The following is an 18,033-nucleotide window of genomic DNA, read 5'->3' as shown; positions in this document are numbered from 1 at the left end:
AAGCAATACTAGTTCATTAGTTAACTTTATATTACATTTCAAAATAATAGACAAAAAAAGTTTCTATTTGTTGAAACAGCAATGATAATTTAGGACAAAGAAAGAACATATGCAATTCATCAGCTGCATACAATCCACATCGGCTGCAATTCGTGCCTACCGACGTGCTCCATTTAACTACTTTTCTAGGAGTATAATAAAGATTATGAATGCACATAAAGTGTTGGGATTTCATCATCCCAGTTATGAGACATTCTGCAGCCATTTTATTCGACAATAGTATATCGACATCAACTATACCTAGACTGTTAGCCCATTTAGTCTGACATTGGCCTAAATCATCCCCGTATTCATGCATTAAGCTTGAGTATATAACACCTATCCGAGGTTTTTTTTTTTGTAAAAGCTCTAATAAAGGATTTTTAACCGGTGGAATTGAAGGATGGCCCTGTAGGAAGCTACGAAGTTGTAGGTATTTAAAGAAATCATTTCTTCCCACAGAAAAGTGGGTCATTAAATCCTGAAACGAAATCATTTGCCCATTACAAAATAAATCACCCAGGTGCTTTATTCCTTTCTGCTGCCACTTATACATAATTAAATCAGAAAAAAATTCTGGAAATAGCACAATTGATATAAGAGGAGTGTAGAAATTTAATTTCACTAATTTAATATGTTTTCGAATTTTCTGCCAGACTCCAAAAGCTGATTTCAGCGTCTTATATTTGTTTTTTTTGTAATAGCTAGGTTCTACTATTCTCAAAAAGCTACCCTTAACTTTCTCGCCCAAAATCATTTGGTAAATTGATGGAGTCTGACATTCTGCAAGTTCAATTCTTTCACCCAGAATTAAGGGGCCAATATATTGTAAGACAGCAGAAAAGTAATAAAAAAGAAAATACGGTACATTCCATCCACCGCATTCCTTGCTAAGGATCATTTTTTTAGCAGCTTTTCTATGACGTTTATAACCCCAAAGAAAACGAAATGTGGTTCTTTCTAAATTTTTGAAGAAATGTAATTGAAAATCCAGAGGAATTGTGCGGAATAGGTATAAGACCTTTGGTAAAACCAGCATTTTTAAGATGTTGGTTCGGCCAAACAGGGACAACCGTAAGTGATCAAGACGCTGTAATGAGGTGTTAATTTGGGTGATAATAGGGTTTAAGTTGCGCTCTGGTATCTTTTCTATAGGTAGCGAAATTTGAATTCCTAAATATGTGACTTCCGAAGTAGTAGGGATATTTGCTGGTGGGTTTTCTCCTGAACATAAAACTTGAGTCTTATCCAAATTAAGTTTATAACCCGAAAAAAACCCGAACTGTTTAGCAATCTGGTCAATAATAGGTAAGGCTGTTTGGACATCTGCAGTAGTAATCACGATATCGTCAGCATAAGCAAGGACTCGATAGTTAATATTAGATAACTGTATGGGTTTGATATTGGCTTCCGAAAAAAAACGATTGATTAGGGGGTCAATATAAAAAGCAAAAAGTAACGGAGAACAGGGACATCCCTGACGGGTACCCCTGGAGATTAATAAAGGTGAAGATAATTGTCCGTTAATTCGAATATAAGCTTTGGGGGTAATATACAAAGTTTTCAAAGCTTTAATGATCCCCTGACCTAATCCCTTCCTGAGCAGAATTTCCCAAAGATAATCCCAAGCAACCCGGTCAAAAGCTTTTTCAGCGTCTAAAAATACAAGTCCAATATTAGACCGAGTTGCTTGGGACCAATCCAAAAAGGAAATCACACGTCGAATATGATCGGCGGTGTCTCTAGCTGGGATAAACCCATGTTGGTATTTAGAGACTAAAGGGGAAATAATATTAGAAATTTTGCTATCAGAATTTATGAGTGAAATAGGGCGAAAAGATGAGGGTGATAACGGGGGTTTACCTTTTTTAAGAAACACCGTAATAATAGAATCGTGCCATGATTGAGGGGAATTACCTTGCTGTGCGTTTAAACATAAATCCAATAATTCTGCTTTTAATACATTCCTGAAAAGTTTATAAAATTCTAACGGAATGGCATCAGGTCCCGCAGCTTTACCTGAGGCTAGGGACATTAGGGAGAGTTCTATCTCCTCCCAAATGAATGGTAGATCTAATTTCTCCTTCTCTTCAATCGATAGAATGGTATTCAATACTGGATCAACAAATTGATTAATCTGATCTAAACAATCAGGACGATCATCGTCCGCATACAGTTTGGAATAAAAATCACTAAAGACTCTCAGAATATCTTCCAGTTTGCTAACTGTCATCCCTAAATGGTTATCTATTTTGTTGATGCTAGCAAAAGCTGCTTTCTGTCTTGCCCTCTTTGCCAATATTTTGCCCGAATTTTCTCCAACTTCATATAACTCTGTCCTGAATGCAGAGACTTGTTGTGCAAATTTTGTAGCGTAACGTTGGTAAATCGTATTTTTTAGAGCTGCTAATTTCTTTATAATAGTTTCCGTAGGTAATCTTCGTTTATATGACTGCATAAGTTGGACCTCTAAAGATCTTAGATTTATAAATTCAGAAGTTACCTGGACTCGGATTTCTTTTTGTTTGCTTAATGAGTAGCTAAGTGTTTCACCCCGTACCCCACATTTGAAAGCATCCCAAACTATTTCTGGTGATGCAGTGCCTTTATTATTAAGAAAGAATTCCGGAATCCAAGCATTCATGCGATCAACATAGGCTAGGTCATACAGTAGTTTACGGTCAAAAGACCATGAGCGGGTAGTATTAACAGTATTCAATGCGAACTTGAGTATTAAAGGATTATGGTCTGAGATAACTTTTGGAAGGACCTCATATTCTACTTGTGCTAAATCATTATATAATCCCTTATATACAAAAAAATAATCTAATCTAGAAAATCTTTGGTGCGGTGCAGAAAAAAAAGTGTGCCCAAACATACCTCCTCTTTTCTCATGGCCTACATCAGTTAGTCTGTACTCTTCGATGATCCCTTTAAGTGCTGTAAATACCTTCTTCTTCCTACCCTTATATGGAATCCTACTATGAATATCAAATGTTTCTTCCAGATGTAGATTGAAATCTCCACAAAAAATAATATTGGGTGACCATTGTGCAAGCTCTACACTTAAAAAATCAAGTGCACCAGAGTCATCCAATATAGATCCATACAAAGAACATATGGAAACTACTAGTCCTCCAACTTTGAGTTCAGCAATCACCCATCGTCCAGATAAATCCTCTTTAACTCTTTTAACCTCCCCCATTCCACGCCTCTTGAATATTGCGACCCCTCGTGTTGTGGAACTCTGGCGAGAGCACCCCACCACTTCCAACCCAAGATCTCTTAGGGTCCCTCTATTAGACCAGGCAATGTGGGTCTCTTGAATGCAGACTACATCCAACTTAAGGGGGCTAAAAAAAGAACCATGGGGGAAAAAATCTGGGCACCAATTGCCGAGTGGATCTAATCTTTATGTATTCTATATTTGTTCTTCCATTTTGTACTTTGTTAAAAATGTATTATATAATTTGTTCTTCTTAGAAGATACTCTGTTTTTTTTTTTAAATTTTATTTTATTAAAATGCTTTGCTGTATTTCCTTGCAATAAAACAATAAAACTTAAAAAAAAAAAAAAAAGAAAAATGTGAAACCATTTCAGCACCTCAGCGCACATTAATTAGAAAGTGCTACTTTGCAGCCAATTATTTTCTAAATTGTCTGTCACATTTACTACACTTGGTGGGATATGTTATTTCGTACAGTTGAAATTGATCTACAACCAAACGTATTGAGTCAGTTTCATCTATTGCTTTTCATTTAAACCATATAAAATACAGGACATCAAGTCAATTTTACAACATCTTATTTAATCCAATTTTAGGTCTGGCGATAGACTTTGTTTTTTATAAAACACACACATGCTTACTTACAGGGGTTTTCCGTCAGCCTTCTTCATTGATTGGTGTGCTGTAACTTCAGTCCTCATTTTGCCTCCGCCCACCACAACATATCTCATTGGACACAGGGCAGCCCAAAAAAGTCACTGGCTTACCTAGCTACACAACTATACAATTTAGTTCCTGGGACTACTGGTGCGAGGAATTCTTCTTAGACATTAAAAAACATATATTAATTCCGCATTTGCGACAAGGCTTATTTTAAGGTACCAGCGGCTTGGTGTTCACACAAAAAACAGTCACAAACCATATAAGCTGTAGCAAATTCAAAAGTTAGGCATCCAATGCCAGATCAATTGGCTTTGCCAGTGCTTGTTTAAAATGCAATTGAAAACATCACAAAGCCTCTGCAAATATAAGGAATAGGGAATATTTTCTCTCTTTAAAATAGTATTCTATCACAGCTACTACTTGTGCTCCCTCTATTTCAACTGCATGTACTGATGACTGCTGAGAAAACGTGTTTGTGCCTCCCTTACTATTTCACAATAGTAAGGACATCACTACCATGCGTACAACCACTTTTATAAGTACCAAATCTGACAGTATTACCACTGCCACTACAATAAGTCGCAGTACACTAATTCTTCGTACAAAAAGCTAACACCAGTAACGGCCATAGGTTTTTAGGTTCAACCGCTATTTTCAGTATCTCACCCCCACGTCCTATTATTTTCAGTAGTAAGCCAAGATGTTCTCCAATTACTAGGAATACTAGTGGAAATGCTACTTTTCTGTTTCTACCACTAATGCACCCAACACTACTGGTATTAATAACACTACAAGCAATATATGTGCTTCAACTGCTCAAACTAGGGCCCAAACTACTACTACTTTTTGCAGTGAGTGTTGCTAAGTATTAGTCAAGTATTTTACTTCATTGCATATATATTTCTTAATCCGAAGTGAAATTTGATGGATGCACTTTGAATTTATGCGACAGTGGGGGACTATGACATTATATAAATTTGGTTTTAACCTGCTTTCGCTTGATGTATGTATAGCTTGAGATGTTTCTTTTATGGTCATATTCTTATATGCCGAATAAAGATTTTAATTATTACTATTACTACTAGAAACACTGATGGATAATTATTAATAGGAAATGCCACTGTGGCTATTTCCACTGTTTCTAACGCCTATGCTCCTGCTACTGCAGCAACATAAATGCTTCAACTGGTCAAACTAGGGCTCAAACTACTACAAGTACTGGCATTAAATGCATACTAGTAGTACTTCTAGGGAACCTCTAACATGGTTACGACTTGTGCAGCTTCTACTGCTCCCATACTGTGTTTAGTATTCATACTAATGCTACCACTGTTAAATCTACAATTTCTTTTCAATATGAGGGACACCCATTTCTCCGTTGTCTTCATTCAGCATATTGAAAGGTGACTCTGTGAATAAGCAGCCCAATGTATAGGTTACTCTGTGAAATGTGTAGGCTGTAAAGGGTAGTCAATGAGTTTGACTCGAATCATTCATCTATCCAATGCACTTATTTATTTTATTTGACAGTCCAAGTTCACTACTGACTTCAAAGAGTCATAAAACTAATGGATTTAGTGCTGATGCACTAATGGGGGTCAAGTGGAAAATTCCTACCAAGCACTCCTAATGGGCAAAAGTGTGGCAGCAGCAATTGAGCCCCCTGATGGGAGCCCCAAGAGGAAAATGGACGTTGGATCGTCAGGGACGTGGGCTGCATCAGGACCATCTGGAACTAGGGCATTGGCAAGTGACCATGTTGTACATCTCTCAAGGGCTGGATTGGGATCAAAAATCGGCCCGGGCACACCATAAAAAAATTTCCCACATTTGCGTATTGCCTTTCTGCAAAACACTGCTTCAGCAAAGTTTTATAAAAAAGAAAGGGGGTGGGGGGGCATGTTTTATTAACTTCACTTAGATTTTTTTTAAAAAGGCACAGATTAGTTCACTCTGCTGAGCCACTCATGACTGCAAGTGAGACCACTTCTGCTCAGGCTCCCTGCCCCGCTCATTCAGCATACATTAATGGGCCGGCCCAGCGAGAGAATGGGAGTGATACCTCAGCCCATCTGCCTCTAGAAAGGCCACTCAGGAACCCACTGGGCCACTGGCGGCATCCATCCTAACAGCACAGACAGTCTCTAGGCTGCCAAAAAAGCAGCCCAAAGCTGGAACTCGGCTACCGGCCCTTCGGCCATTTCCCGAGTGCCCGCGTTACCAATCCGATCCTGCATCTCTTGTTCTCCAGGATAAGCACCCATCACCAAACGCGGACTGGCCTGAGAAGGCCTGTATGAGGTGCATATCACTAGAGCACAATTAAACTCTGACGCGCGCTTCACTTCAGGGATGTCGAAAGTAGGGCCAACAGGGGCTAGTAGTTTAGGATGTGGCCTAATAATTTGCTCTGAATTGTGTCCTTGGGGGCGGGACCAGAACCGATTTACATACGGTTGCTAAAAATAGCGCGATGGAGCCTTACAAAGAAACCCTGCCAGTGTTTACATTTACTTTGAGGATCTATATCTATTGTTTTTAGTTTTAAAAGTAGACGTCCAATGCCATCAACTGGAAAAATATCTGCGAAACTCAACAATGTAAATGTAAATGTAGTATACTTGTAAAGCGCACAGCTGCCCCAGCAACGGGGCGTCCCGGCGCTGTATAACTCTGGGGAACCCGTCCTGGCTTTCCCTGTGGGATGGTCCCTTGCTGGGAGTCCCCAAGGTGGAGCCAGGCATCCCCGGAATTGGTGGGGCCGTTGTGGAGATTAGGCAAGCTAATGCCCAGAGTTGCCGAGTGGAACCCCTGATTAGAGTAAGCACCGAAGCGAGAATTATCAAGTCCGCTGACCAAGGTCCTCGACCCTGCCGCGTCGGGAATTGAACCCTGGTCCCAGGCTGACTTCTGCTCTCAGGCCTGCCGCCTCTAACCAGTGAGCCACACTACTCCAACAAGAGAACAAGTATATTTTGTTCCAGGTTGAAGGCCCACTCCTCATTGTCATTAACTGGTGCATAGTTTGACATTAATGGAACACAGATCTAATAACATATATATTTTTTCAGGACCTAGTATGCAGTATTCTTTGTGTCAGTAACTTACACAGTATCCAATAACATGCCATGCAGGGGAAGTCTCTAGAAGGGGGCCATTGCTGCGCCCACCCTCCCCCTGATGATTGGTGGTTACCCCAAAGCCCCAGGGCAGCAGCACAGGACCCGTCCCAATGTCTGCCTACTCCTTGGACAGACGTTAGTTCCCGGCCACCCCTCCCGCAGCTCCCTTCCCCGCCGGGGCCGGCCTGTACCACCTTGTGTACATCCTTTCAGCAGAACAAGCTTGCGTCGCCCTGTGTACAGTCAAGGATGGTACAGCTGGCAAGTCTGGAATCCCGCTTCCCAAAGTCACTCGCAGTCTAATTAGTGGCTCGTCTGGCGCAGTTCCTCCTTCGCCCATCCCCTGAGAGCAATAAAGCAATCTACAATCTAATAAATTACTGTGCAACAAGCGCAAATGAATGGATTTATTAGGATTCAAATTGGTTTTAGGGAGCCCTGGGGACTGTGTTGCACCATCCATCATGGTGAAAGACCCGCGCATCATGGAAACTTGGCCTCGTTCTAGGAAGTGCGAAATATTTCACATTCACGGTGGGGAAAGGAGTTTAATGTCACATTGGTCTTGGATTCAAACACTCCTCAATAAGCTTGAAAGACAAGAAAAAATAACAAGCATTGGCAAAACCAAACAGGTCCCGGCAATCTGAGAGCTATTGGCGTTGTCATTGACAGTGGGCCACATGCATCAACATAAGGAGTGGCGATTCGTAAATAGCGATTTTGGGGGATTGCTAATTAGGAATCACAATTCCTTATGCATGTGGAAATTGCAAAATAAATTGAGATTCCCACACATTACTTAATAGCGATTCGCAAATTGCAAATTGCTATTAGGTAATGTCACTCCATTCATTCCTATGGGCCTATAGGCCCATAGAAATGAATAGGAATGCATTCGCTAATTGAGATTACCAAATTGGTAATCGTAAATTGCGAATGCAATTCCAAGGGTGCCATGGGCCTAAGCCCCCCCCCGATGCACCCCCCAAAAGTGTGGACATGTGTGCACATGTGGCACACACACATGCCCTAAGGGCATGTGTGTGCGCCACATGTCACTTTGAAAAATGCACTTTTGTGCATTTTTCAAAGAATTTACAAATTACCATCAACTTGAAGCTGATGGTAAATAGCGGTTCCTAAAGGCGAAGTCGCATTTAGGAAAGGCTTGATGCATCTTCAAATAGGGGATCGCAATTTGAGATTCCCTAAATGCATTTGCAATTTAGGTGATTGCAATAAATTATGATTACCTATATTGCGAATGCAAAAAGGTTCATACATCGGAAAAGGCCTTTTTCTGGTCGTAAATAGGCCGATTCTACGAATACGCCCATTTGCGACCAGAAAAAAGATTGATGCATGTGGCAAGGGGGCATATGTATCAAGCCCTTTTCACGTTCGCAAATGGCCCTTTTGCGAACGGGAAAAGGCCTTTTGGGATGTATCATCCCAAAAGTGTATCACAAATTAGAGAATCTCAAAATTTGTGATACTCTATTTTGCGATTACATTTAAGGAATCGCAAATTGCGATTCCTTAAATGAAATGTATGAAGCACCTAAGCTGTGCGATTTCTCCTTAAGGAATCACAAATTACCACCAACTTCAAGTTGGTGGTAATTTGCGATTTCTTTGAAAAATTCACTTTTTGGCATTTTTCAAAGTGCCATGTGGTGCACATACATGCCCTTAGGGCATGTATGCGCGCCACATGCGCACAAATGCTCATTTCAGGGGTGCATTAGTGTGTCCTTTGGACACCCTGGCACCCTTGAAATTGCATTCTCAATTTGCAATTCTCAAATTGTGAATCGCAAATTGATAATGTTCATTCTTCCCATTCATTCCTATGGGCCTCCTGGCCCATAGGAATGAATGGGAAGGTATTCCTTAATTGTGATTCGCAATTTTCTAATCGCAATTAAGGAATGCCAAGAAATCACTAACTATTTGCGAATTTTTAAATACATCTCGTTTGCGATTCTTAAAAAATTGTGTAGTGGAATCGTGTGGCATGGCTTGCAGTGGAAATATGGGGATAGTAATTATGTGGTATTGAGTGTACTGGACTTATGTGGAGTGGTATTATGTGTCATGGAGTGTAATTATGTAGAGTGGTATTTTGTGTTGTGGAATGGCATTAGTGGAGGGGAATTATGTGGTGTGGTGTTGAACTTTGTGGAATGATGTGAAATTCTATGGGGTGGATTGGATGTATGTTGTGTGTATTGGAATCGTGTTTTGGAGGGGAAATATGTTGTGTGTTGTGGAATTATTTGGTGTGGTTTAGAAATGTGAGAAGTTGAATTGTGCGGCATGGAACTGCGTGGTGATGAGTGAAATTATGTTGAGGGGAAATATGTGGCACGGTGTGCAGTGGATTGAATTTATGTGGATTATTGCTATGTAGCATAGAGTGGAGTTGTGTGGGGTGTATTTATGTGGGGTTGAGAAGTGTAATTATGTGGAGTTGAAAAATATTTTAAAAGGCTTTAAATTCTATACAGTAGGCCATCTGTGTCCAAATCTTGTGCGCTTGTTACTAGAATTCATTGCTGTTGCTGTTTTTTTACTAGAGCATTTTAAAAACTCTAATATACAATTTCATACCGTTTTGCAGCATGCCAAGACTAGTTGTAGAATGGTGTGCCACACAAGGATGGCGCCTGCCCTCCTCAATCTTTTGTGATACTGCTCTGTAAAGGAGGGGGGGCTGAGCTCTACAGGGGATGCTGGGCAACAATTATGGCCTGCTTTCGTTGATTGCATGCCCTCTTCTACAGCCTGTAGCAAAAATGGCATAACAGGGAGGAGATGCGTGTTCAGACTGAAGGAAGGTTGAAATGTGTTTTACGGATGGCAGTTTATGCAGTAAATTATTAGAACAAAACTGGATCTGCATCACCGCCAGCTGGCTGACAACCAGAAAATTAGGGAAACAAGCAGCTTAAAAACTGGGAGGATATGAAAGAGTAAGTGCTTAAATGACTTAAAAGTGAATAGCTAGATACAAGATAGATAGACAGAAAGACATAGTATAGATAGGTTTTAAAGATAGATAGATAGATAGATAGATAGATAGATAGATAGATAGATAGATAGATAGATAGATAGATAGATAGATAGATAGATAGATAGATAGATAGATAGATAGATGGATGAAAGATATATAGTTAGATTGACAGATAGAGATAGATAGATAGATAGATAGATAGATAGATAGATAGATAGATAGATAGATAGATAGATAGATAGATAGATAGATAGATAGATAGATAGATAGATAGATAGATAGATAGATAGATAGATAGATAGATAGATAGATAGATAGATAGATAGATAGATAGAGAGATAGAGAGAGATAGTGAGATAAAAGGCAGATAGACAAAAGAAAGATAGATAAAAGATAGATAAAAAGATACATAGACTAATAGATAGATAGATAGACTAATAGATAGATAGATAGAAAGGTAGATAGATAGATAGATAGCTAGATAGATAAAAGATAGATAAATAAATAAAAATAATGGCTGAGTACATATGTCTAACATTACCTGACATAAAACTGATATTTGGGCAATGGGGCTCCTACTTACTTGAATTTCCAACAAATAAAGGCGTTCCTCAACAGATGTTAAAATGGTGATCAGCAAATGTATATACTACTTGGTCCCTGCTCTAAACAGGGCTAAACAAAGCTAGAGGCATGAGAAATGCATGCCATGGACAAATGAGGAGAAAGAATAGGAGAGTGACAATGGAGCCACCAAATAGGAAGCTGCAGCCCACAAATTATATGCAACATTTCTCGAATAGACAGCACAAGCGCTTTCAAGCTGAGACCTAAAAAACTGTGAGGTAACGCTATGAGATGATAAACAAAATCAACATTCTTACTCCCAGTACAGCTCAGATGAAACAACAATAACAGACCTGCTGCTGAAATAACTCTATATTCTATTTGAACTATAGACTATCTTGTTTGTGGCGAACACCTTGCATGATTTCGTGCTATAGGAAAATAACTGATAGGAGGATGGATCTCATAAAGACTTTCTTCTGCCGGAAACACATGGACTCTGGTGACTCGCGTCTCTCCTCCAGTCGTTAGCATGTGTTTGTATATTTATATTGCAAATATACCTCGTATTGGTTTTCTGCTTTTCTCACGTTTGATCCTCTGTTTCCACGAATACAATTTTTAAGCGACTTTGGAAATACAGTTAAGAAGCACACCCTTGATTTCTGCGGGGTCCTATTTCATAATCCTGTAAAATAATGATAAGTACCCCATCCTTAAAAAGAGTACCACTAAGAGTGCCTGCATTCTTTGGCTCCCATGGAAATCTTTTCCATGGCGTAAGAGTGGTCACAGTGTTGTGGCTAGTGATTGTCAGGAATCAGTTTGCACGCCTCTCAACTTTTTGCAGCAGTTTGGCGGGTGAGATTGAAAGATAGGGACTCATGGTTTCCGATACTTATTTCGGGCGAGAGACATGAATTTTGTAACCGAAAAATTGCGTCAGCAGGCAGACTGCTCGAGTTCTGCTCCTCAATGTAAGAGCTTCGGAACTGCAGCAGAAGATAGCATTGTCTTTCAGTGTGGAGGGTCCCACTAGTGTTCAGCACAATCAGTAATTAAAAAAAAAAAACATGCACTGAAACAGGTCCCTACCAAGGGGCATATTATCAAGCCCCAGCGATAATTATCGCCGGCTAATGCTGGAATATATCGCCAAGCTAGCGCTGTATTATCAACGCTTATCGCTATGGCGATAAATATTCCAGCGATAGCGGGGTTTTCCATGGAACATCGCTGGTTTTCCAGTGATGTTCCATTGAAAACGGCAATAAGCTTGATGATAGGCCCTGTGGCCTTAGCCCCACAATCCACCTCCCATGTTAGGTATGCCTTAGTCAGGAATTTAACAGATGTAAAATTCCTGAGTTAAGGCAGTCTTAGCGCGATTTAAATTATCACTACGCCTCGTTGGTAATATTGCAAAGCTGCCTTCGTGATATTTTCCCATGTTGTTTTCACAGCCATGCCTACTTTGCATCTCATTATCGATGCGAGGCGAGGCGTGTGAAAAACAGGAGCTAAGTCAAGGAATCATGCTCTAGCCTGTCCTTGTAAATAATGCAACACTCACTTGAACGAGGACACGTTCCTGGACATGGTGACTTGCCCTCCCTGTGCAGTGACCATGGCCACCTGGATGTCTATGATCTCCTAGACTTCCCTTTCAAATGGCGTACAGAAATTCCACCCTGGGTGGCAATCTCACATGACCACTTGACTGCCCGTAGATAACGCCAGGGTAGCTGCGTGCCCAACTGGCTCAGATGTTGGTGTCCCTCATTTTCTTTTGCATCACGTGCACATCCAAAATTGCTGGCTGCCAGCTGGATCCAGCAGGGATGCTGTCCCTGGTACACAGCCGGAGCAGAAGGCTTATGGGTGCAGAGTTTGTGGTACTATGTGGAGTCTGCTAATGTGCTCGCAGGAACTGATCAAGGCAGCACTCCGCGTCCTCACCCTGCTCCACTACTACGTGAAGCACTCAATTCAATGTGCGCATAAAGCTCTCTACCTCCGCATTCGGCTGGGCCCATTGTAGGGTCACCTTTCAATGCTTAATATTAAGTGATTGCAAGTACTGCTGGAAGTCTTTGGTCCTAGAACCGGGGCGCATTGTCGGTTTTGATTTGACCAGGAAACCCAAGCATGGTGAAGATTTTTTCGGGGACTGACTTTAACCCCGAAAATGCAGTGGGCTGTTCCAGCTACACCATCATATAGTTTGTGTGACTGTCCACTAGCGCTGTTGCAAACCGTCCATCTGAGAAACTTCCGAAGTCCATGCTGATTTGGGACCAGGGTCTCAGGCAGGGTTCCTCTGTTATTTTAGGGGCAGGCTGTGGTTTCCCACTGGTGATCATGAAGGAATGACAATCCTGCACCTTCTCATCTATTATAGTGTCCTTTCCACAGTACCAAACTTTGTTGCACAGTCACGCTTTTGTCTTCACCACTCCTTGGTGACCGTGGCGGGCTAAGTCAACCACTCTATCCCACAAGCATTAGGGCATCACAACGCACCTCCCCCACAATAGCAGTCCTTCACTGCTGGTGCTCAGTTCATCTCTGACCCTCTAGAGTTGTGTCATTATTGTCTGTTCAACAGGAGTCAACGATCCGGACCCTTCCAGAAAGTTCTTCCACTGATTCCGATAGAGTGCTTCCTTGGCCTCAGATGACCCTGTGTCTGATATGGTCAACATTGTGACTTGCTCAATTGATAGTGCTCAGGGGCATGCATCATGCATGACTATTTGCATGATCCCTTCCGTTCCCACGTCCTCTTCACTCCAGCCGTTGCCAGACTGCTTCTGGGGGTGATGAGACAAGTAGTCAGCTGAGTTGTTCATTCCAGGGCAGTACAGGATCATGAGCGAATTTGGTTGCAGCTGCACTTCCCACCGCTCAATGGAGGGGTGGGGCAGGGAGGTGGCCCATGTCGAGATGTCACCGTGAACATTGGGACCAGTGGCTGTAGTCTATGATGACTTCAAACCACTGTCTGCACAAGTGTAGGAGGGTATGGCAACATGCCCATCGGATTGCCATCACCTCTTAATCGATCTGAACATACTGAGACTCCATATTCGAGAGCGCTCTGCTGGCATATGCAATGGTGTCCCATGACCATGTGCTCTTCTCTTGCAAGTACAGTTCCTAGCCCAATAGGGCTGGCATCCACAACAAGTTCTGTCTTAGGTCGTGGGGCATAGTACGCCATAGTGGCATCAGCCAGCAGTACGTCTTTCACCTAGCGCAATTCTTTGTTTGGGTGTTCCGTTAATTTCCTTTGACTTCGTCAGGGCTTTCAGGTATTCGGACAAGGTGGCCAGGTTCAGAATGAACCTGCCAGAGTAGGTCACCTTCCCAAGGAAGTTCCTTACCTCCGTGGAGTTCCAGGGAGTTGATGTTTTCCTTATCACCTCCACCTTCCTGGGGTTCATCTTCTTGGGGTTCATCCTCAGCCCCTCTCTCGAAAATACATATTCAAAGAAGTCAATAGATTCTTGTAGAAGTACCCGACCAGCCTCTCCAGCATCACTCTGATTCCCACGTGGTGTTCCTCCAGTGTCTCACAAATCAGGATATCATCACTGATGTTTAGTACACCTACAAGGCCTAAGATGGTGTCATGGGTGGTGTTTTGGACCACCTCTACTGCAGAGGATGTGCCAAAGTTCATCCCCCAATATTCCTGAGGCCCATAAGTGATGAGAATGTCATTATGTAATGAATAGCTAAATCCAGATCCAACTGGTGGTAACCAGCATTGATGTCAGGTTTTGAGAATCACTGTGCGCAGTTGAGGTCTGCCACAATGTCGTCTATGGTCAGGGTGATATGCCGGTCTCGCCAAATGGCCTTACGCATATCACACAGAGCCTAATCACCCCAGGTTGTTTGGAGTTGGGGGCTATTATAAGGGATGAGACCCAATGTGTGGGCCCGATGACCTCCTTGATCCCCTCTTGCTGCTCCAAGTTCAGCAGTTCCTCCTTCACTAATGATCACAGGTGGAATGGCACTCTCCAATGTCAGAGTGCTGTGGGTCTCACAGTCTTGTCGTTGTGCAGCTGCATTTTGGTGTTCTTGAGACATCATAGTCCTTCGAACAGCTGGGGAAACTCCTGCATGATCCACACATGCAACTCGTGAATCTGTCTGGCGAACAATACCAGCCCCAGGACTTCAGCTGTGTGGTCACCCAGGAGGGTACCAGTGTTGCTTTCGGTTACATGGAAGCGAGCCTTTGTCGATCTACCTTCACTCACCACCACAACTTCCATCACACCCACCAGGGGGAACAGCTCCTTGCCTCCACAGGAGGAGATCCACACTCTGGTGGGAGCCAGCTCGGGTCGTGCCACTATCCTATCGAGCTGTATGATGTCCATGTTATTGACAGATGCTCCTGTGTCTATTAGGGCCCTATTGGATGTGTTTCCGATCCCCACTGTGCACATGGGTGTTGGGTGCCTTTGATTGCCTTCCTTGCCTGGAAAGGAGATGGTGAACACTTCGTTATCATCGATCACTGGGCTGGCTATTGGGCTGCTCCATGGGGGCTGGTCTTCGGATTCCTCCTTATCAATGGACAATTGAAACAGGGCCAACTCAGCTTGCCCTTATGGCTGTTCTCAGTTCCCTTCCTTCACTCTGGCACACATTTAAAAAGTGGTTCAGTCGTCCGAAGTGAGAGCACACATGCCCCGAGCAGGGCAGACATCTGGTGTTCAGTGCTAAAGGCTACAGTTTACACACCTGCCCACTAGTTGTCAAAGAGTGTTGAGGGTCTGTGGTGGAGCCGGACATCTCTGACTAGCGCCCACCTGTTCCTCTTCCACCTTCACAGCTCGAGCCACACTGGGCAGGGCCGTGCATTTTGCCAGAGCCACCTCCATGTCATCCACAGTGCTGTTTGCCAACTCGTGCGCCCTTCCCAACACCAGAATCTCATCGAAAGTAATACCTGGCTGGCGCAGGATGAGCCACTGTGGGACTGCCGACCTGCAGCCTTGTATCACCTCTGCTCTGATCTCCGTCGGTTAGTCAATGTTGACACATGTGATCATCAGTTTCCACATGCATGCATAGAATAAGTCAATGGCTTCATCCTCAGCTTGCCTGCCCTGTCACAGGTTAAACAGCTCATATTCTGGGTTTAGCTAGGGGGCAAAGTGCCTGTCCGAAGCCACCCCAGAAGCGTTGAAGTCCGCCTCATCACCTGTGTTGGACAGGTTCTCTAACAGCTCATACAGCTCCTCCCCTCCAAAGTGAAGCAGTGGCGGTCTCTTCACTGCCCCATCTGTTTCTTTTTTTTTTTTGTCCTCATACGCCAAAAAGTATATTTTCGGTATTGATTATACAGAGAATCTTTATGGAAGCTCTTTTTGCAGACACCCAATATGAATCTTACGATACCACCATGTCAATAGTCAGCTCAGTCTTACACTTTACCAGACCCTTGGACTGATCTTAGGGTGGTTCGTTCCGCAAAAAGGCATAATCATTGGACAAAGTTGGTTCATAGTCCTTCGAGCCAATTAATACAAGGAGTCCAAAAATGCTTTCTTCTCTTCCATACCACTTTATCTAAGCTAAGAGTGTGCCTGATTGCCCTAACCCAGTCTAAATATATTGGTGCGTTGGTACTCACCCACAATTTACATATTTCCCTACGTGCTAAAATCATTAAGTATAAATATAACTTATTACTGTCTTGAGATACTTCCTCGTAATTGGAGGGAATTCCAAAAAATACTTGTTGTGTACTAACCTGTATTTCATACCCAAAGAGGGCTTTCATACCTTCTTGTACTTCAAACCAAAATTGTGATAGTGCGGGGCAGGTCATAAACATATGGAGATCGTCTGCTTTTTCCAGATAGCACTTTGGACAGCAGGGAGTAGTCCCCTTTGAAATTTTAGCAATCCTATGTATGTTAGAGATCGCAAATATCAGACTATGGGGCCAGCTAATGCCTGAAGGTAATCTTTTGAGCTGGGAAGACATTTCTGCTCTCACAGATAAAAATCTATCCAAATTTAGGTATTTGCAAATAAAAAGTTGGGATCAGGCTGTCACAGAGGGCAAAGGTGCTAAATCCATCTTGGATGAACTATTAACGAAGAAAACAACTCTGCTCAAAACATCGATTCTATATTGGACAATACTTGAAGGAGAGGATGGAGAGTTCAACCTTCCAGAACATCTATGGAGAGACCAAGTCCCAGATGCCGACTTGCAGAACTTATGGCAAGTATCCTTTGATTTATTACACCTTACGGTCTCACCTGCCAATTTAAAGCTGAACCACTTGTTTTCTCTCCGGCCAGGATTGCTAAAAAAGCCCCATCTGTTTCTTGTGTGACGCAAAAGTAGTGCTTCAGCCTCCCGACCCCTAAGCGCCATTGTGGCATGGCTGATGCTGGGTCCATGTGCTCACTAAAATGTGGCAATGCCATGACGATGAGTGGGTGCACGGAGAGGGGGTTAAAGGGGTGGAGTCTCTTCCTACTGCGACATTATGCGAGTCACTCTGTGGTCAGGAGGACTTCAGTAGCTGTCCCGGCCTGGGCAATCATGTAGGCAGCTGCTGTGTGTGCCAAACAATTGCCAAACAATTGCCAAACCAATTGCCCTCACCTTCTGGGCACCTCCATGTCGGGACCTGCCACATGCTGTATTTAGGCTTGCAATCACATTTTGTGAAGGGCAGATAAATTCTCAGAAAGGCTAAACACTTTCTTGGCTCTCTGCCAAGAAAGTATCCTTCTTACTCGTTCATGGTCTTTTATTGGAAGTTCTTCAATAATCTTCCTTCCCGCCAGATGGGAGCAAACACTAAGCCGGTACCCAGGAGGCGGAAGCATAACAAGTTCCAACCCAGGCATACTGGTCATTATGGTTAACATGTTGGTCATATCTGACATGATTGTGGCCATGGTGTGTTCAGGGCATCCATGGCATCATGTTGGGCGGTGCACAGACATAATATCGACTCCAAAATATCGTTTGGACAGAATATCGAGTTTTAAATATCGTTTGGACAAAATATCGACAGGACAGAATATCGACAGCCAAAATATCGTTTTTAAGGTAAGTGAAGTAATATCGACTGTAAATAATATAGAAAGTGAAAATATCCAAGTATATAATCTAGATAGTAAAAAATATCGTTTTTTAAATAATATTTAATTATTTATAGTGTTTTTATGTTATAATATGTGTGAAAAGTGTCATTTTATGTTATAATTATTTTTAATTATTGGTTTTTTTAAATTATTGTGTAATTTTATTCTGTAGCGGGTTGTGGGTTTATAGGGGAATAGGGTGGGAAGTAATTTAATTATAATCAATTAAATATGTAAATTTATTAATTGGTAGTAATAA

At 42.3% G+C, this 18,033-nt stretch overlaps 1 protein-coding gene across 1 annotated transcript in view; it reads right to left on the bottom strand.

The window, feature by feature from the left end:
* Positions 1-18,033, bottom strand: part of LTBP1 (latent transforming growth factor beta binding protein 1) — a 1,223,697-nt gene that overhangs the window by 262,981 nt on the left and 942,683 nt on the right. The window lies entirely within an intron of this gene.

The sequence above is a fragment of the Lissotriton helveticus genome, chromosome 6 (assembly GCF_964261635.1).
Source record: "Lissotriton helveticus chromosome 6, aLisHel1.1, whole genome shotgun sequence".
NCBI lineage: Eukaryota > Metazoa > Chordata > Amphibia > Caudata > Salamandridae > Lissotriton > Lissotriton helveticus.
This window is presented reverse-complemented; position numbering and strand designations above follow the sequence as displayed.